The following is a 21,389-nucleotide window of genomic DNA, read 5'->3' on the forward strand; positions in this document are numbered from 1 at the left end:
GCTCCACCCCCCATGTCTCCTGGCTCCACCCCCATGTCTCCTGGCTCCACCCCATTGTCTCCCGGCTCCACCCCCAACGTCTCCCGGCCCCACCCCCAAAGTCCCCAGATATTTCTTGAATTGGACTTGGCAAACCGTACCTGGCAACCCAACTTCACAGCCTGGGAAAGAAGCCTTTCCTTCTGATTTGAGCCAAACGAAGGCGGGCCTGCCACTACTCTGCGCATGCACAGAGGAAACTTCATTTGGAATGATTTTTGGCCGAGTTTCACTTTGTCACAACAATTTTGTAGGCCACACCCCCTCCTTTGCAGATTAGGCCTCACCCCTCATATGTAGCCAATCTCCAAGAGCTTACAGGGCTCTTCTTACAGGGCCTCCTGTAAGCTCCCGGAGGATTGGCTACATCAGGGGGGTGCGGCGCCTAATATGCAAAGGAGGTCCTGCTAGAATTCCTTACAGAGCTCTTCGTACAGGGCCTACTGGAAGCTCTTGGAGGATTGGCTACATTAGGGGGTGTGGCCTAATAGGCAAAGGAGGGTCCTGCTAGAATTCCGTACAGGGCTCTTCGTACAGGGCCTACTAGAAGCTCCAGGAGGATAGGCTACATCAGGGGGGTGCGGCCTAATATGCAAAGGAGCGCCTGCTACAAAAGAAGCCCTGTAACTCAAATTCACTGCCAGGGGAAGAAGGAGCCCTGCCTTCTGATATGAGCCAAAAACAAAGGCAGGCCTGCCGCTACTCTGCGCACACCCAGAGGAAACTTCATCTGGAATGATTTTTGGCCTAGTTTCACTTCGGAAGAAGAAGAAGGACAAGGAGAAGAAGAAGAAGACATTGGATTTATATCCCGCCCTCCACTCCTGCACCGGCCAACGAGATCCTCCTGGAAAGCTAGCAAGCAGGGAAACAGAGGCCAAAGCCTCTCCCCCACCGCCTCGTTGTTGCAGTTGGCTTTCCAGGGTATACTGCCTCTGAATGTGGAGGTTCCATTTTGTGCTTGTGGCAATGAAACATTGATGGCCGATCCTCCATTAATTTGCCTCAATCCCTTTTTGAAGCAATCTAAGCTGCCATTTTAAAACAGAGTTCGAATCCAGCGGCAACCTTTAAGACCAACGAAGCTGCCATTTTGTGGCAGTTAATACCCTAAGGAATTCTGCATTGCATGACAGATTTCCCTCACAGGAAACGGCAGCTGGGGCAGGGGGTCTCCGACACCCAACCTAAGGCTTGGCAGTAGGATTGCCAAGTCTAATTTAAGAAATTTCTGGGACTTTGGGGGTGGAGCCAGGAGAAAGGTTTGCGGACAAGCTTGATTGAACTCCAAGGGGAGTTTTCGCCATCCCATTTAAAAGGGACCGCACACCCTTTTAAGTTCCTTCCCTCCACTGGAAAGAATGAAGGAGAGGGGCACCTTTCTTGGGGGCCTCATAGAATTGGACCCCCCTGGACCAATCCTTCTGAAACTTGGGGGTGTTTTGAAAATAGGCACTGGATGCTGTGCTGCATTTAAAAGGTGTGAAGTCCCTTTCATTATGATGGCCAGAACTCCTTTTGGAGTTCAATCATGCTTGTCACACTCTTACTCCTGGCTCCACCCCCCAAAGTCTCCAGATATTTCTTGAGTTGAATTTGGCAACCCTATATGGAAGGGAAGACACAAGCAAGTGGGGATGTGTGGACTGGAAGGGAAACCCCTGTAGATCAGGTGGATGGATGGATGGATGGATGGATGGATGGATGGATGGATGGATGGATGGATGGATGGATGGATGGGTGGGTGGGTGGGTGGGTGGATGGATGGATGGATGGATGGATGGATGGATGGGTGGGTGGGATGGATGGGTGGGATGGGTGGGTGGATGGGTGGGTGGGTGGATGGATGGATGGATGGATGGATGGATGGGTGGATGGGTGGGTGGATGGGTGGATGGATGGATGGATGGATGGATGGGTGGATGGGTGGATGGATGGATATATATATATGATAGATAAGACAGATGGACGGACGATGGATGGATGGGGATGGATAGAGATTGATAGATAGATGATAGATAGGTGATGGAGGGATCTATCATCTATCATCCTCTAGGGAGGGAGGAGAAGAATAGAGGGGAGGGACGGTGGGGAGGGACGGTGGCTCAGTGGTAGAGCTTCTGCTTGGGAAGCAGAAGGTCCCAGGTTCAATCCCTGGCATCTCAAAAAAAAAAAGGGTCCAGGCAAAGAGGTGTGAAAAACCTCATCTTGAGACCCGGGAGAGCCGCTGCCAGTCTGAGAAGACAATCCTGACTTTGATGGACCAAGGGTCTGATTCGGTATAAGCAGCTTCATATGTTCATATGGGGGATAGATAGAGGATAGAGAAGATAGAGGGAGGGAGGATAGAGGGAGGGAGGGAGGAGAGAGAGGGAGGGAGGAGAGAGAGAGAGAGGAGAGGAGAGAGGAGAGATGATAGATGATAGATAGATGGAAAATGATGGATAGATAGATAGTAGATAATAGGTAGGTGGGTAGGTAGGTAGATAGATAGTTGATAGTAGATAAATAAATTGACAGACAGACAGACAGACAGACAGACAGACAGACAGACAGACAGACAGACAGACAGACAGACAGACAGACAGATAGATAGATAGATAGATAGATAGATAGATAGATAGATAGATAGATAGATAGATAGATAGATAGATAGATAGCCAATCCTCCTATCTAGTAGATAGATAGACAGACAGACAGACAGACGAACGGACAGATGGAGGCAACCCTATTTGGAAGGGATGAAACAAGCAAGTGGGGATGTGTGTGGACTGGAAAGAAACATCTTTAGATCAGTTTGAGGTTTTTTTAAAAATTATTTTTCTTAGGTCTTCCTTCCGCCGCCCCCCCCCCCCCTTGCCTCTATGGTACCTCCCATTCCCACACCCAAGTCTGCGGACTCTCTCCCCCAGGCGTTCCGAGGGGGCTGGTGTTTCACAGGGCCCTGTTGAATGCCAGCTATCTATAGCCGTGATGAGCAAAGGGAAAGGCAAGCCACAAGGTTCACTTTCTTCACCGCCAGGGCCCAAGGCCTGGCAACGAGAGAGAAAATCATTTGCAACCAACCAAAGGGAAAAGAAGCAAAAGAAGCAGCAGAAGCAGGAGGAGGAAAGGAGGGAGGAGGAGGAAGGAGAAGGAAGAAGGAGGAGGAGAAAAAAGGAGGAGGAGGAGGAGGAAGAACAAGAACAAGAAAGAAGAAGACTGCAGATTTATACCCCACCCTTCTCTCTGAATCAGAGAACTCAGAGCAGTTTACATATATCTTCTCCCCCCACAAAAGACACCCTGTGAGGTGGGTGGGGCTGAGAGGGCTCTCCCAGAAGCTTGCCCCTTTCAAGGACAGAGGCTCAGGAGCGGCCCTACAATCTCCTTTCCCTTCCTCCCCCACAACAGACACCCTGTCAGGTGGGTGGGGCTGAGAGAGCTCTCCCAGAAGCTGCCCTTTGAAGGACAGAATCTCAGAGCGGCCTACAATCTCCTTTGCCTTCCTCCCCCACAACAGACACCCTGTGAGGTGGGTGGGGCTGAGAGAGCTCTCCCAGAAGCTGCCCTTTTAAGGATGGAGTCTCAGAGCGGCCTACAATCTCCTTTCCCTTCCTCCCCCACAACAGACATCCTGTGAGGTGGGTGGGGCTGAGAGGGCTCTCCCAGAAGCTGCTCTTTCAAGGACAGAGGGTCAGCGTGGCCTACAATCTCCTTTCCCTTCCTCCCCCACAACAGACACCCTGTGAGGGGGGTGGGGCTGAGAGAGTTCTCCCAGAAGCTGCCCTTTCAAGGTCAGAGGCTCAGAGCAGCCTACAATCTCCATTCCCTTCCTCCCCACAACAGACACCCTGTGAGGTGGGTGGGGGCTGAGAGAGCTCTCCCAGAAGCCGCCCTTTCAAGGACAACTCTGCGAGAGTTATGGCTGACCCAAGGCCATTCCAGCAGCTTCAAGTGGAGGAGTGGGGAATCAAACCCGGTTCTCCCAGATAAGAGTCCACGCACTTCACCACGACACCAAACTGGCTCTCTGGATCTGTGGAAAGGGTGGGAAGAGAAGAGCTTCAAAGAGGTTCCCAAGCAGACATTCGCTTCCTCCTTTCGCTCCGTGAAAACCGAACGTGCCACACGGCCAAAAATATACAGACACAACCCAAGCTGTTTGTGTCTTAACTGCTGCTGAAAAGGGATGGGCCTCAAGCAGGTGACGAAGGGTAATTCAATATTTATGCACTCTTCAAAGTCTCGGACACTTCACCAATAAATCTATTTGTGGCACAAAAACACATCCCGGCTGGCACGAATTCCTAATATCCCTTTCGCAACAGAAAGGCACTCCTACTTGTGGCACGCGGCGCTGGCAGAGGGACTGGCGGGCACATTATGGGTCCTCCCAGCAAAATTCTTGGCCTCTTAAATCCCGGAGGCTGAAAGGAACACGTCATCCGTTTCCGGGAGTCACTGCCACCAGAGATAGCAGCAGACACCGCTTTTTCTTTCTTTTTTTAGAGATTAGATATATTCATGAAACTTCTAATGATAATGAGCTACAATTGCTAACCCGAACCCACGCCTAGAAGCGGCTTATCGAATTTCGGGGCGGAGCGAAGGGAAGATGCTGCTTAAAGAATCCACGTGCCTCCTTTTGGAAACAGAATCTTGGACTCGACACTTTGTGCTTATTATGAATCACGCAGGGCTTTTTCATGGAATCATAGAGTTGGAAGGGACCTCCAGGGTCATCTAGTCCAAAGGACAAATGGGGCAGAAAGTCTCCGGTACAATTTCAAAATGGCACTAAACTCCAAACGACTTTGTTTCGATACATTCTTAGTTATTTTGGTCACTATAACTTCGGTGTGCTGTCTTTATCCAACTGGCGATTGGCGGCCATGTCCCCGCACGCACACCATCTAAGCCGAGTGTGAGCTAGCTCACAGATTTTTAGCCTCCAGCTTACAGATTTTTGTCTTCGCTCAGGAAGGGTGACCCCAAAGCACACACCTTTGATGCCAGGAGTTCACAAAGCAGAATTTTTGCTCGCAAGACTCTGCAGCTTAGAGAGAACATTTGTACGATATCATTTGAAGCTTTGGGAGAGAAGAGAACTGGTATGGGGCGGGGGAGACGGATTACCTATCTGTGGGCACATACAACACACCTATTTGTATAAATCTTGAGTGCTGGGGTTGCCAGCCTCCAGGTGAGGCCTGGAGCATAAGAACATAAGAGAAGCCATGCTGGATCAGGCCAACGGCCCATCCAGTCCAACACTCTGTGTCACACAGTGGCAAAAAAAATTATATATACACACACACAGTGGCTAATAGCCACTGATGGACCTGTGCTCTATATTTTTATCTAAACCCCTCTTGAAGGTGGCTATACTTGTGGCCTCCACCACCTCCTGTGGCAGTGAATTCCACATGTTAATCACCCTTTGAGTGAAGAAGTACTTCCTTTTATCTGTTTTAACCTGTCTGCTCAGCAATTTCATCGAATGCCCACGAGTTCTTGTATTGTGAGAAAGGGAGAAAAGTACTTCTTTCTCTACTTTCTCCATCCCATGCATTATCTTGTAAACCTCTATCATGTCACCCCGCAGTCGACGTTTCTCCAAGCTAAAGAGTCCCAAGCGTTTCAACCTTTCTTCATAGGGAAAGTGCTCCAGCCCCTTAATCATTTTAGTTGCCCTTCTCTGGACTTTCTCCAATGCTATAATATCCTTTTTGAGGTGTGGCGACCAGAACTGCACCCAGTACTCCAAATGAGACCGCACCATCGATTTATACAGGGGCATCTCCTAATTTGACCATTGAGCTCCAGCCAGCAGAGATCAGCTCCCCTGGAGAAAACGGCTGCTTGGAAGGGTGGGTTTTGTGGCATTGTAACCCTCCCCACTCTAAACTCCGCTCTCTCCCAGATCCACCCCAAAGTCTCAAATATTTTCCAACACAGATCTGGCAGTTCTGTGCTCAGAAATGCCAGCTGAGCATTTTTGAGTGTTCAGAAAGCATGTTTACGAAAATACAGGTAACCTGTGTTTTGGCACCCATCAAAGCCATTTGCCTTTTCAAAATCTGTCTTTGTTTTTCTAGCACGAGGATGTAGCCTCCACAAAAGGCGAGCTCCTCTCATCCTTACTAGGGCCTCGCTCAAAAGCCCGCGGCCAAGAAGAAGCCCACAAAAACCCTTCCGCTACCCACCTGCCCACGCAAACTGGAGACTGGGCACGTCTCGCCTAAGAACAAAGAAAGAATCCACTTTCGCCCTTGCCAATAAGAATGGTCGTGGGGGTGAGCAGAGCAAATTGCTCGTTGCAAGCCTGCATTATGGCTAACCGCAAGTTTGGTTCTTTGGAGGTAGCAGCACGGCCCCTCTCGAAAGCCAACCGGTAAACTCAGCACTGGCTCTTCTGCAATTTTCTTTTCTTTTTTGGGGGGCAGCCCATTAAATCAACAGCTTCTATTGTTATTAGGTTTGCCCGGGGCTTTTTTTGAGCAGGAATGCACAGGAATGCAGTTCCGGCTGACTTGGCGTCAGGGGTGTGGCCTAATATGTAAATGAGCTCCTGCTGGGCTTTTTCTGCAGAAAAGAACTGGGTGAAACAATGGTGGTGTTGGGGCGTGTGGCCTAATCTGCAAATGAGCAGAATTAGAGCACACTATAAAGTATGCTCATTGGGTTGCAACTGTTTTAAATTATTGGTTTTGTTGATTTTATGTGTAGCTTTTGTTGTACATCACCTAGAAACCAGCATTGGCCTCGATGAGGCGATTCATAACAACAAACAACATCAACAACAATAATAATAGAGTTCCTGCTGGGCCTTTTCTACATAAAAGCCCTGGGTGAAACAATGGTGATGTCGGGGGTGTGGCCTAATATGCAAATGAGTTCCTGCCGGGCCTTTTCTACATAAAAGCCCTGGGTGAAACAATGGTGATGTCGGGGGTGTTGCCTAATATGCAAATGAGTTCCTGCCGGGCTTTTTCTACAGAAAAAGCACTGGGTTTGCCCACCTGCGGATAGGAGCTGGAGTTCTCCTGGAAATGTAACTGGTCTCCATACTACAGAGATGTTAGAATCATAGAGTTGGAAGGGACCTCCAGGGTCATCTAGTCCAACCCCCTGCACAATGCAGGAAACCCACAAATACCTCCCCCTAAATTCACAGGATTTTCATTGCTGTCAGATGGCCATCTAGCCTCTGTTTAAAAACCTCCAAGGAAGGAGAGCCCACCACCTCCCGCGGAAGCCTGTTCCACTGAGGAACCGCTCTAACGGTCAGGAAGTTCTTCCTAATGTTGAGCCAAAAACACTTTTGATTTAGTTTCAACCCATTGGTTATGGTCCCACCTTCTGGGGCCACAGAAAACAACTCCGCACCATCCTCTATAGGACAGTTCTTTGAGTACTTGAAGTATCCCTGAAGTTTCCCTGAAGAGAGTGACGAGGCAGACTCTATGGTGATATCATGGATTAGAAACTAGAAACTAGAATGATTAAGGAGTTGGAACACTCTCCCTATGATGCAAGGTTAAAATGCTTGGGGCTCTTTAGCTTGGAGAAATGACGACTGCGGGTTAACATGATAGAGGTTTACATGATTATGCATGGGATAGAGAAGGTAGAGAAAGAAGTACTTTTCTCCTTTTCTCACAATACAAGAACTCCTGAGTGCTCAATGAAGCAGTCTGGTTAGAACGGATAAAAGGAAGTCCTTCTTCACCCAAAGGGTGATTAACATGTGAAATTCACTGCCACAGGAGGTGGCGTCGGCTACAAGCATAGACAGCTTCAAGAGGGGATTGGATAAACATCTGGAGCAGAGGTCCATCAGTGGCTATTAGCCACAGGGTATTGTTGGAACTCTCTGCCGGGGGCAAGTGATGCTCTGTATTCTTGGTGTTGGGGGGGGGGGCAACAGTGGGAGGGCTTCTAGTGTCCTGGCCCCACTAACAGACCTCCTGTTGGCACTTGGGTTTTTTGGCCACTGTGTGACACAGAGTGTTGGACTGGATGGGCCATTGGCCTGATCCAACATGGCTTCTCTTCTGTTCTTATGTGACACAGAGTGTTGGACTGGAGGGGCCATTGGCCTGATCCAACATGGCTTCTCTTATGTTCTTATTTTAGGTGAAATCTTTCCCCAGATGCCCATCCCTCCACAAGTACTGTCCCCCGAACTTTGGAAATTTGGATATTGGATATTTCTTTTAAAAAATTGCATTGGATATTTCTTTTTAAAAAATATAATGGTGGGGAAGATTAAATGAATTAAAATATAAGGGTGGGGAAAGATAAATCAAATCAAATGTCATTTGCTTGGGAGAAATAATGGATGACATCATTCTTCTCTCTGTGACAGCCGACAAGCCCCTTAATATGAATAAATGATTAAGAAATGGCAGAATGGGAGAGGCCAAGGTTCGGAAGCCAGCAAACTGCCTGCCCAGCAGAAGCTTGGGACGGATCCCACCCCAGAGGATCCTCCAATCAGGCGTTGCTCAGGCCTGCCCAGTTTGAACTCGTAGCCAAAAAAGTTGTCCAGAAATAAAACAGAAACACAGAAGCTGTAAAGAGGGGAATGAACCTTCGAACAATGTTGGATCTCCCAATTCTAACTCTCCTTTGGATTTTACATATTTTCAGGGCTTTTTTGTAGCAGGAACTCCTTTGCATATTAGGCCACACCCTCCTGATGTAGCCAATCCTCTTGGAGCTTACAGTAGGCCCTGTACTGAGAGCCCTGTAAGCTCCAGGAGGATCTGCTACATCAGGGGTGTGTGGCCTAAATATGCAAAGGAGTTCCTGCTATAAAAAAAGCCGAAAAACTATGTTTTCACCTGTGTATATTTTGTGAGTTATGTTTTTATTTGAATATTATTACGTTATTGTTGTATTTTAACTGTTTTACCATGACTGTGGTCCGCCCTGAACCCGCATGGGAAAGGGCGGAATATAAATTGACCAAATAAATAAAATAAATAAATAATAGGGGTGCCACCAGCTCCAAGTTGGGAAATACCTGGAGATTTTAGGGGTGGGGCCTGAGAAGGGTGGAGTTTGGGAGATGGGAGGGACTTAAGTGGGGTAAAATGCCATAAAGGTAAAGGCAGTCCCCCTGTGCAATCCCCAGTCCTTTCCGACTCTAGGGTGACGTTGCTTTCACAACGTTTTCACGGCAGACTTTCTACAGGGTGGTTTGCCATTGCCTTCCTCAGTCATCTACCCTTTCCCCCCAGCAAGCTGGGTTAGGGTTGCCAAGTCCAATTTAAGAAATATCTGGGGACTTTGGGGGTGGAGCCAGGAGACTTTGGGGGTGGAGCCAGGAGACGTTAGGGGTGGAGCCAAGGTCAAGGCTGTGACAAGCATAATTGAACTCCAAAGGGAGTTCTGGCCATCACATATAAAGGGACGGCACACCTTTTCAATTCCTTCCTTCCATAGGAAATAATGAAGAATAGGGGCACCTTCTTTGGGGGCTCATAGAATTGGACCCCTTGGTCCAATCTTTTAGAAACTTGGGGGGTACTTTGGGGAGAGGCACTAGATGCTATACTGAAAACTTGGTGCCTCTACCTCAAAAAGCAGCCCCCCCAGAGCCCCAGATACCCACGGATCAATTCTCTATTATTTTCTATGGGAATAAATCGCTTTGGGGAATAAAAGAGTTCCAGCAGACATTTCCCTCCCTTCCCCCCGCTTTCTGACGACCCTGAAGCGGGGGGAGGGCCTCCAAACCGAGGGATCCCCTGCCCCCACCTGGGGATTGGCAACCCTAAACTGGGTCCTCATTTTACCAACCTTGGAAGGATGGAAGGCTGAGTCAACCTGGAGCCGGCTACCTGATCGAACTCAGGTATGAGCAGAGGGCTCCGACTGCGATACTGCAGCTTTATCACTCTGTGCCATGGATGCTGCCTTTTCTCCAGGGGAATTAAATCTTGTTGCCTGGCGATTAGCTGTAATCTCAGATCTACGGCCACCACCTGAAGTTTGGAAATCCTATTTATGTAATATACAAAAGGGAGATACCTTTCCTGATACTGAAACCTTCATTAGGCATTTCTTCATAGGAATCCAGGTAGTAGGAGGCAATTCAATTATATAATAAAAAAAGAAAATGCCATTTAAAACTATAAACATCTAAATTTAAGAACATAAGAACATAAGAGAAGCCATGTTGTATCAGGCCAATGGCCCATCCAGTCCAACTCTCTGTGTCACATAAGAACATAAGAGAAGCCATGTTGGATCAGGCCAACGGCCCATCCAGTCCAACACTCTGTGTCACACAGTGGCAAAAAATTTTATATATACACACACACTGTGGCTAATAGCCACTGATGGACCTCTGCTCCATATTTTTATCTAAACCCCTCTTGAAGGTGGCTATACTTGTGGCCGCCACCACCTCCTGTGGCAGTGAATTCCACATGTTAATCACCCTTTGGGTGAAGAAGTACTTCCTTTTATCCGTTTTAACCTGTCTGATTTGGAATAAAATCAAGGATAGACTTAAAACAAAAAAAAGATCTTGTCAATAACTTTGTTTCTTCCCTATGCCGATACGCCCATCCAACTCGATTTGATTATTGCCTAACAGAGAAAATAGACAAGGAAGTGATAGTATTCGTTGAGACATGCATACAAGTAGAGTAAGGACAATTTTTTTTTTTTAAGGTTAGAACAACACAGATCTTACTTTCCAACTTTGCTGAGAATTCTCAGCTTCATTTAGTAGCAATCCTGGGGGAGGGGGCATGGGTGCAAATCCACAGATCGCTATTAGCTGTGCTAAATTTTTCTCAGCAGCTTGTAGAATTTGGCGTGAAATTTAAGGTATAGATTCTAAATTTTAGAGCTATATAATAGGTCCAGATTTTGAAATCTTATGCATGGATTTTAAATGTTTAATCTTAAGAGATATTCCTGTTATATTTAGATCAATTTTATTTTTAAATGTTTTATTGAATAGTTTTTGCTTTTGACTTGTACTGGTCATTGGCCGAATAAATTGATTGATTGGGGGAGGGGGAAAGAAACTGAAAGGGAAGATGGGATGGGATTGGAAGAGTGAAACTGGAGAGGGAGGAACAGGTACGGCAAAAGAAGAAGAAAAGAAGAAGGATGGATGGAAGGCTGAGTCAACCTGGAGCCGGCTACCTGAACCAGCTTCCGCTGGGATCAAACTCAGGTCATGAGCAGAGGGCTCCAACTGCAGTACTGCAGCTTTACCACTCTGCGCCATAGAGTGGCTCACAATCTTCTTTACCAAATAATATATTATTGGTCCAAATATCAGAGTGGCTCACAATCTCCTTTCCCTTCCTCGCCCACAACAGACTCCTTGTGAGGTGGGTGGGGCTGAGAGAGCTCTCCCAGAAGCTGCCCTTTCAAGGACAGCTCCCAAGAGAGCTATGGCTGACCCAAGGCCATTCCAGCAGCTGCAAGTGGAAGAGTGGGGAATTCAAACCTGGTTCTCCCAGATAAGAGTCTGCACGCTTAACCACTACACCAAACTAAGAGAAATAAAGTGCACAATTGTATCATCCCAAAAACATGCCCCCCCCGCCCCGGTCTGTGGAAAACCTGTTTTCCACAACACCGGTCCCTGGTACCAAAAAGGTTGGGGACCATTGGTCTAGTTTATATCACACGGGAGAACTTTTTCCTCCAGCCACAGAATTAAAATCGCCAGTCTGAACAGTTTTATCCCTACAAATTTGTACAGACCTAACAATACCGCATGCCTCTTTTTCTCTCCCTCTTTTTGTTCTACCGCATAGACGCAGCATGCCAGGGGGCACATGATCTGCCTCCCTGTACACACACACTCCTCGCTGTTCCAAGTTGTTTGGGGAACATGACGTGCCAAAACGAGCCTTTCGGAGTTGGTCCGGGTAGAGGAAGGAGGGGAGGGGAGAAAAAGGATAAGGTCGGAACACAGTTTTCGATTCTGCCGTCTGGTGTGGCAAATTGTTTGGAGCAAACACTAGGCCCTTTCTTTCCGTGGAACCTTCCTCATTCTTTCTCTCTCCTGCTAGAAGACTCGCTTTCTTGTCTCCCTGCCTTCCATAAGGGTGCCCTCCCCGCTTGTGTAATCGCCAGTATTTCCAAATAGTAAAGCTAACCCCACCGCCATTAAGAAAACCAGAGTAAATATTGTAACGTTGGCACTCATGTCTTTCTGTTAAACGAGCGTGAAACGTTTAGAGTTTTCATTTCTGCATGCCTGTGTGTGTGTGTGTGTGTGTGTGTGTGTGTGTGCGTTGTCCCATGAAACGGCCATGTTGGCACACTGGGCAAGAGTTGCCCAGCTTCACTGCATCGCGTAGTATTGGCCAGAATGCCTCAGTCCTAGGCAGACGAGAGAGAAATTCCGTTCTTTGAAACAGAAACGAGAGACCCTGCCACAAAAACTTTGGCCGCTTACTCAAATCCCTCTACGGAAGGAGAGGCCAAACTTGCTTAACGTAAGAGCAACAGAACAAACGTCAGATTTCTGAAAGCCACAAGACACGAACCTCAGATGCTTGAGAGCCGCAATAAAGGGAGGGAGGGAAATAGATGGAGGAAGAAGAGAGAGGTGGAACAAAAGCAACTTTAACTTTAAATGAATTCTCCAAGCTACTGGCTTGATTTGGAGAAGTGGTTTAAAGAGAGAAATGCCTTCTCCAAGTTGGCTGATGGGCTGGTCGGGGCTCCAAGAGCCCTGCAATATGTGTGGAAGAGCCACAGTTTGGCTGCCCCTGCTCTAACTCCTCCTCTTCCTGTTTCCTGACCGTGATGTCATGTTACTTCCTGCCATAAGCCTACAGCTTATTGAGTCCCAGACTGCTGCTCAGGGTTGAAAAATGGGTCTAGGATCTGGAAAGACTGAAGACCAGTGCCTTTGAATGTTACAATATAGAAATGGGTGAGTATTCCACTTGCAAGCTTAAGTCTTTTTTTTTTTTTCTTATATTGGCTGTTGCCAGGGCTGGGCCTAGACTGTCTGGCACCCGCGGCTAACTTCTGGCACCACCCCTGCACTGATAACATCCCCCAGTCACACGGAGGGGGGGTGGGTGGGACCAGTGTTCCCTCTAAGCTGAATTAGTGTGAGCTTAGCTCAGGAAAAATGGCCCCAGAGCAAACTCACTGACGCAGCAGCTCACCACTTGAATGCCAGTGGTTCACAAAGTCGAATTTTTGCTCACAAGACTCTGCAGCTTAGAGGGAACATTGCCTGGGACCAGTGTTTCCTCTAAGCTGAGTTAGTGTGAGCTAGCTCACATATTTTGAAGAAGAAGAAGAAGAAGAAGATATTGGATTTATATCCCGCCCTCCACTCTGAAGAGTCTCAGAGCGGCTCACAATCTCCTTTCCCTTCCTCCCCCACAACAGACACCCTGTGAGGTAGATGAAGATATTGGATTTATATCCCGCCCTCCACTCCAAAGAGTCTCAGAGCGGCTCACAATCTCCTTTATCTTCCTCCCACACAACAGACACCCTGTGAGGTAGATGAAGATATTGGATTTATATCCTGCCCTCCACTCCGAAGAGTCTCAGAGCGGCTCACAATCTCCTTTATCTTCCTCCCACACAACAGACACCCTGTGAGGTAGATGAAGATATTGGATTTATATCCCGCCCTCCACTCCAAAGAGTCTCAGAGCGGCTCACAATCTCCTTTCCCTTCCTCCCCCACAACAGACACCCTGTGAGGTAGATGAAGATATTGGATTTATATCCCGCCCTCCACTCTGAAGAGTCTCAGAGCGGCTCACAATCTCCTTTCCCTTCCTCCCCCACAACAGACACCCTGTGAGGTAGATGAAGATATTGGATTTATATCCCGCCCTCCACTCCAAAGAGTCTCAGAGCGGCTCACAATCTCCTTTATCTTCCTCCCACACAACAGACACCCTGTGAGGTAGATGAAGATATTGGATTTATATCCTGCCCTCCACTCCGAAGAGTCTCAGAGCGGCTCACAATCTCCTTTATCTTCCTCCCACACAACAGACACCCTGTGAGGTAGATGAAGATATTGGATTTATATCCCGCCCTCCACTCCAAAGAGTCTCAGAGCGGCTCACAATCTCCTTTATCTTCCTCCCACACAACAGACACCCTGTGAGGTAGATGAAGATATTGGATTTATATCCTGCCCTCCACTCCGAAGAGTCTCAGAGCGTCTCACAATCTCCTTTATCTTCCTCCCACACAACAGACACCCTGTGAGGTAGATGAAGATATTGGATTTATATCCCGCCCTCCACTCCAAAGAGTCTCAGAGCGGCTCACAATCTCCTTTATCTTCCTCCCACACAACAGACACCCTTTGAGGTAGATGAAGATATTGGATTTATATCCTGCCCTCCACTCCGAAGAGTCTCAGAGCGTCTCACAATCTCCTTTATCTTCCTCCCACACAACAGACACCCTGTGAGGTAGATGAAGATATTGGATTTATATCCCGCCCTCCACTCCGAAGAGTCTCAGAGCGGCTCACAATCTCCTTTCCCTTCCTCCCCCACAACAGACACCCTGTGAGGTAGATGAAGATATTGGATTTATATCCCGCCCTCCACTCCGAAGAGTCTCAGAGCGGCTCACAATCTCCTTTCCCTTCCTCCCCCACAGCAGACACCCGGTGAGGTGGGTGGGGCTGGAGAGGGTTCTCACAGCAGCTGCCCTTTCAAGGACAACCTCTGCCAGAGCTATGGCTGACCCAAGGCCATCTCAGCAGGTGCCAGTGGAGGAGTGGGGAATCAAACCCTGTTCTCCCGGATAAGAGTCCGCACACTTAACCACTACACCAAACTGGCTCTCCAGTGAGCCTTTGGCTCACACATTTTTGTCTTCGCTCAGGAAAAAATGGCCCCGGAGCAATCTAATTGATGCAGTAGCCAAATTGCTTGCTCACAGCTTAATGCCAGTAACTTACAAAGCAGAATTTTTGCTCCCAGGACTCCACACCTTAGAGAGAGCGTTGCACCCAGTTCAGCGTGCCCAGAAGGCTGGCACCCTAGGCGACTGCCTAGTTTTCTTAGTGGAAGGGCCGGCCCTGACAGTTGCAGCTCCTTACATCGCCGCCATCCTTCTTTCCAATTTTCTTTCCTGTCCGTTCTCAAAATCCTCCTCTCTAAACCTTCCCCCTGCCTTTGAGGCCAGAACTTTTCCTTGAGTCTGTCTGTCTATTCCTGGCTATCATTAGCTCCTTAGGAGAGACTCTCCTGCCTTCTCCTCCCTTGCTGTGATGTCACGTAAGCCCAGCCAATCACAAAAATGCACTAGCACAGGGGGCGGCCAAACTGTGGCTCAGGAGCCACATCTGGCTCTTTCACCCATATCGTGTGGCTCTCAGAGCCCCCTCCCCCATCAGCCAGCTTAGAAAAGGCATTTCTCTCGTTAAGTCACTTCTCCACAACAAGCGAGCTTTCTTTAAAGTTGCTTTCTTTCCACCTCTCCCCCTCCATCTATTTTTCCTTCCTTCCTTCTCTCAAACAGCTGACGTTCATGTCTTGCAGCTCTCAGACATCTGACGATTACTCTATGTGGCTCTCATGTTAAGAAAGTTTGGCCACCCCTGCACTAGCATATTAGAATTTGTATGTTTAGGGTTGTGCGCTGGGGCCGTTTTGTAGAAAAATTGGTGGCAGAGCTCATTAGCATAACCATTAGCATATGCCACCACCACCACCTCCCATCCAAAAGCAACCTGATGCAAGAAAGGAGAGCCCCAGGCGAGCGAGGCCTGCTTGGGCTGGCTAGAGATCCAGCCAACCCAAGCAGGCCTCACTCGCTTGGGGTTCTCCTGAGCCACCCGCCCCGCCCCCAGACAAAAGGCCAGCAAACCACTTGCTGCCCAAAATCACAGAAGAAGTGGAGAAAGGGTGGCACAGGCTTCTCCAGGGGTTAATGAGAGCTCCTGGGGGCGTGGCAAAGCCCCTGGTGGCTGACTGGCTGGCTGGCTGCCCGCTCTCCTCATCCAGGGATTATTATGCAGCTGCACCTACCAATGGACAAGGTAGGTGGTGGGGGGGGGGAGAGGGGGAACCCTTCAAAAGATTCAGGAGCTGCGCTCCAGTGAGCTCCTGCTGAATCTGAGGTCTGGTTGTGTGGGGAAAGTAAGAATGGCGAGAAGTTAAGAGTCCATTCTTCAGATAGATGCAGGAGAATATAAGAAGGAGGGTGCATGCACACAAAAGCTTATACCTGGAATAAAACGTCGTTGGTCTGAAAGGTGCCACTGGACTCAACCTTCGCTCTGTGGCTTCAGACCACCCACCTGAATCTGGATTAAAGTGGCATAAGGTGGCTTCATGGACTCAGGCAGGGGTGGCTGAACTACCGCTCGGGAGCCACATGTGGCTCTTTCACACACATTGTGTGGCTCTTGAAGCTCCCACTGCCCTGTTGGCTGGCTTGGAGAAGGCATTTGTCTCTGTAAATCACTTCTCCAAGCCAAGCTGGCAGCTTAGAGAATGCATTAAAGTTGCTTTCTTTCTGTCTGTCCCTCCCCATTTATTTCCTTCCTTCCTCTGATGTTGCTGTCTTGCAGCTCTCAAACATCTGATGTTTATTCCGTGTGGCTCTAAGATTAAGCACGTTTGGCCACCCCTGGACAGATTATTAAATACCTTTGGAAACCAACTGGTAAAACAAAGGAGTGCTTGTGATATGGGTACCATGTTGCAGGCTACCCCCTGGCCTGGTGGCCACATTCTGAGCCCACAGCAGTTTCCGTACTGTCTCCAAGGGCAGGTCCGTGTACAGTCCATGGCAGTAGTCTAGTTAAAAGATTCCCATGGCATGCAGGGAAGGGGCACTGTTGGCGTATCAGCTGAAGCTCTCCAGTAGGGCCTGTGCCAAAGACAACTGCACAGCCAGTCTTTGAATCAGAACTGTTAGGAATCAGGGCCAACTATAAATTTGTAAGTGGTCCTTCACCATGGGGTGCACACAGGCTCTTTTGTCACAGCATCCTTTGCCCCTTCCCCATTTTCCTTAGCTGGAGGGAGTCTAGTGTGACTCTTTTGTGCTACTTTCTACCCAGTTGTTGCCAGCTAATTGTAGAATCATAGAACCATAGAGCTGGAAGGGACCTCCAGGGTCATCTAGTCTAACCCCTTGCACAATGCAGGAAACTCACAAATACCTCTCCCTAAATTCACAGGATCTTCATCACTGTCAGATGGCCATCTCACCTCTGTTTAAAAACCTTCAAGGAAGGAGAGCCCACCACCTCCTGGGGAAGCCTATTCCACTGAGGAACTGCGCTAACGGTCAGGAAGTTCTTCCTAATGTTGAGCTGGAAACTCTTTTGATTTAATCTCAACCCATTGGTTCCAGCCCTAACTTCTGGGGCCACAGAAAACAATTCCACCCCATCCTCTATATGACAGCCCTTCAAGTCCTTGAAGATGGTGATCCTATCACCTCTCAGCCACCTCCTCTCCAGGCTAAACATCCCCAGCTCCTTCAACCTTTCCTCATAGGACTTGGTCTCCAGACCCCTCACCATCTTCGTCGCCCTCTTCTGGACCCGTTCCAGCTTGTCTATATCCTTCTTAAAATGTGGTGCCCAAAACTGAACACAACATATGAAGCTGCCTTATACCGAATCAGACCCTCGGTCCATCAAAGTCAGTATCGTCTACTCAGACTGGCAGCGGCTCTCCAGGGTCTCAAGCTGAGGTTTTTCATGCCTACTTGCCTGGACCCTTTTTTGTTGGAGATGCCGGGGATTGAACCTGGGACCTTCTGCTTATTAAGCAGATGCTCTACCATTGAGCCACCGTCCCTCCCCTGACCAGCAGTGGCTCTCCAGGGTCCCAAGCTGAGGTTTTTCATGCCTACTTGCCTGGACCCTTTTTGGTTGGAGATGCCAGGGATTGAACCTGGGACCATCTGCTTACCAAGCAGATGCTCTACCACTGAGCCACCATCCCTCCCCTGACCAGCAGTGGCTCTCCAGGGTCTCAAGCTGAGGTTTTTCATGCCTACTTGCCTGGACCCTTTTTGGTTGGAGATGCCGGGGATTGAACCTGGGACCTTCTGCTTACCAAGCAGATGCTCTACCACTGAGCCACCGTCCCTCCCCTGACCAGCAGTGGCTCTCCAGGGTCTCAAGCTGAGGTTTTTCATGCCTACTTGGCCTGGACCCTTTTTGGTTGGAGATGCCAGGGATTGAACCTGGGACCTTCTGCTTACCAAGCAGATGCTCTACCACTGAGCCACTGTCCCTCCACAAGACTCCAGGTGAGGTCTTACCAGAAAAGAATAAAGCAATACCGTCACTTCACGTGATCTGGACACCAGACTTCTGTTGATACACCCCAAAATTCTCATTTGCCTCTTTGCCTCATTTTGTTGGGTCGTTGTTCCCTCTAATTCCCGTGATTTCCCCCCCTCCCACTAATCCATTCCCCATGGCCCTTAGAATACGGCAGAGCCATCTGGCATGACCTCCTATTTCAAGCAACCTCACAACGTTCCCTCTAAGCCAGGGATATCGAACTCATCTGCTATGAGGGCCAGATCCTGACCTTGTTGGGCCGGCCAAGTGTGTCATAAAATATAACGCCAGGTCAGGGAGATATAAGCTTTATAAAGGACCCAGACAAACACACACACTCAGCCTAATCCACCTCACTGGCTTGCTGAGCTTCAGCCAGCAAAAGGAAGAGAGGCTTGGCTCAATAGCTCTGCTGTGCGATTGAGAGAGCCTGGCAAAGCAAGCTCTCCTTCCCCCCACTTCCTCTCCACGGGAGGAGCTTTGCTCTGTAGCTCCTGTGCGATTGAGCAAGCCTGGCAAAGCAAGCTCTCCTTCCCCCACTTCCTCTCCCAGGGAGGAGCTTTGCTTTATAGCTCCTGTGCGATTGAGAGAGCCTGGCAAAGCAAGTTGCGATGTAGAAGGAAGCAAGAGAGAGGGAGAAGGAAGCAGACGACAGTGAGTTGCTTGCAGGCTTGATAGGAGTCCACCAGGAGCCTGATTCAGGCCCCCCGAGCTGCATGTTTGACTCCCCTGCTCTAAGCTGCGAAGTCTTCAAGAATTCTACTTCATGATCCACCGGCATTAAAGTTGTGAGCTGTTGCATAAATCAGTGTGCTCTGGGGCCATTTTTTTCATGCGCTAAGACAAAAATGTGTGAGCCAACCCCCCCCCCTTTTCTACAGCATTACATGCAATCTCTGGGTACAATCTCTCGCTCGGGGCAGCCCTGCAAGCATCTTGGGGTGCCCTCCCATTTTGTGAGATATGGCAGCAACGTCAGAGGAGCTGCCATGGCACGACTGAACGCAGAGGCAGCAGGGCACACCGTGTTCCCCTTCTCACACCGCCTGAGCCCCAGGCCATGGGAGCAGCCTGGCCATGCCAGCCCCCGAAGCTGCCGTGATGGGAGAGGAGCCATTCCCGGAACAGCAAGTGATCAGGAGAGAATACGACAGCACTTGGCAACCTCTGCCATATGAACCCTGTAACGTGAAAGACACTCAATAATCCCAGGATACAATTGGAGAGGGACGGTGGCTCAGTGGTAGAGCATCTGCTTGGGAAGCAGAAGGTCCCAGGTTCAATCCCCGGCATCTCCAACTAAAAAGGGCCCAGGCAGTAGGGGATGGAGATGGAGGGACGGTGGCTCAGTGGTAGAGCATCTGCTTGGGAAGCAGGAGGTCCCAGGTTCAATCCCCGGCATCTCCAACTAAAAAGGGCCCAGGCAGTAGGTGATGGGGATGGAGGGACAGTGGCTCAGTGGTAGAGCGTCTGCTTGGTAAGCAGAAGGTCCCAGGTTCAATCCCTGGCATCTCCAACTAAAAAGGGCCCAGGCAGTAGGTGATGGAGATGGAGGGACGGTGGCTCAGTGGTAGAGCATCTGCTTGGGAAGCAGGAGGTCCCAGGTTCAATCCCCGGCATCTCCAACTAAAAAGGGCCCAGGCAAGTAGGTGTTAAAAACCTCCGCTTGAGACCTTGGAGAGCCGCTGCCAGTCTGAGGAGACAATACTGACTTTGATGGACCGAGGGTCTGATTCAGTAGAAGGCAGCTTCATATGTCCATATGTCCAATCCATCTGGAACGAGAGAATCCTGCATGCCCATCCACAGAAGAGGCTGCCTGTCGTGTCTCTGTATCCATCACTACTCTTCCAGTCAGGAAGCCCCCCCTCCAAAAACAAAATAACCGTAGACAGCACAGCAATATTCTAGCATTGGAAAAAGTCCAAAAAAGGGCATTTAGAGCAATTCAAGGGTTGGAACACTTTCTCTTTGAAGAAAGATTAAAACGCTTGGGGCTCTTTAGCTTGGAGAAACGTCGACTGCAGGGTGACACGATAGAGGTTTACGAGATTATGCATGGGAAGGAGAAGGTAGAGAAAGAAGTACTTTTCTCCCTTTCTCACAATACAAGAACTCGTGGGCACTCCATGAAATTGCTGAGCAGTTGGTTTAGAACGGATAAAAGGAAGTCCTTCTTCACCCAAAGGGTGATTCACATGTGGAATTCACTGCCACAGGAGGTGGTGGCGGCTACAAGCATAGTCAGCTTCAAGAGGAGATTGGATCAACATCTGGAGCAGAGGTCCATGAGTGGCTATTAGCCACAGTGTATTGTTGGAATTCTCTGTCTGGGGCAGCTATGCTCTGTATTCTTGGTGCTTGGGGGGGGGGGCACACTGGGAGAGCTTCTAGTGTCCTGGTGCCACTGATGGACCTCTTGATGGTACCTGTCTTTTTTGGCCACTGTGTGACACAGAGTATTGGATTTTATGGACCATTGGCCTGATCCAACATGGCTTCTCTTATGTTTTTCTGTCTGGCACAGTGATGCTCTGTATTCTTGGTAGGGGCAACAGTGAGAGGGCTTCTAGTGTCCTGGCCCCACTGATAGACCTCCTGATGGCACCTGGCTTTTTTGGCCACTGTGTGACACAGAGTGCTGGACTGGATGGGCCATTGGCCTGATCCAACACAGCTTCTCTTACGTTCTTATGTCTGGGGCAGTGATGCTCTATATTCTTGGTTCTGGGAGGGGAGGGCACAGTCAGAGGGCTGCTAGTGTTCTGGCCCCTCTGATGGACCTCGATGGCACCTGGGTTTTTTGGCCACTGTGTGACACAGAGCGTTGGACTTGGACGGGCCATTGGCCTGATCCAACATGGCTTCTCTTATGTTCTTCTGTCTGGGGCAAGTGATGCTCTGTATTCTTGGTGCTGGGGTGGAGGGGTGCAACAGTGTGAGGGCTTCTAGTGTCCTGGCCCCACTGATGGACCTCCAGATGGCACCTGGTTTTTTTGGCCACTGTGTGACACAGAGTGTTGGACTGGATGGGCCATTGGCCTGATCCAGCATGGCTTCTCTTATGTTC

The 21,389-nt window shown here is 49.1% G+C and overlaps 1 protein-coding gene and 1 non-coding gene across 2 annotated transcripts in view; both read right to left on the minus strand.

Moving 5' to 3' along the window:
• Positions 1-21,389, minus strand: part of LOC132567451 (nuclear factor 1 C-type) — a 70,446-nt gene that overhangs the window by 40,600 nt on the left and 8,457 nt on the right. The gene's annotated exons all lie outside the window — the stretch shown is intronic.
• On the minus strand, positions 17,754-17,820 carry TRNAI-AAU (transfer RNA isoleucine (anticodon AAU)). The gene has a single exon. It is a non-coding gene; the product is annotated as a tRNA-Ile (tRNA).

This window comes from Heteronotia binoei, chromosome 2, assembly GCF_032191835.1.
Source record: "Heteronotia binoei isolate CCM8104 ecotype False Entrance Well chromosome 2, APGP_CSIRO_Hbin_v1, whole genome shotgun sequence".
Classification (NCBI taxonomy): Eukaryota; Metazoa; Chordata; class Lepidosauria; order Squamata; family Gekkonidae; genus Heteronotia; species Heteronotia binoei.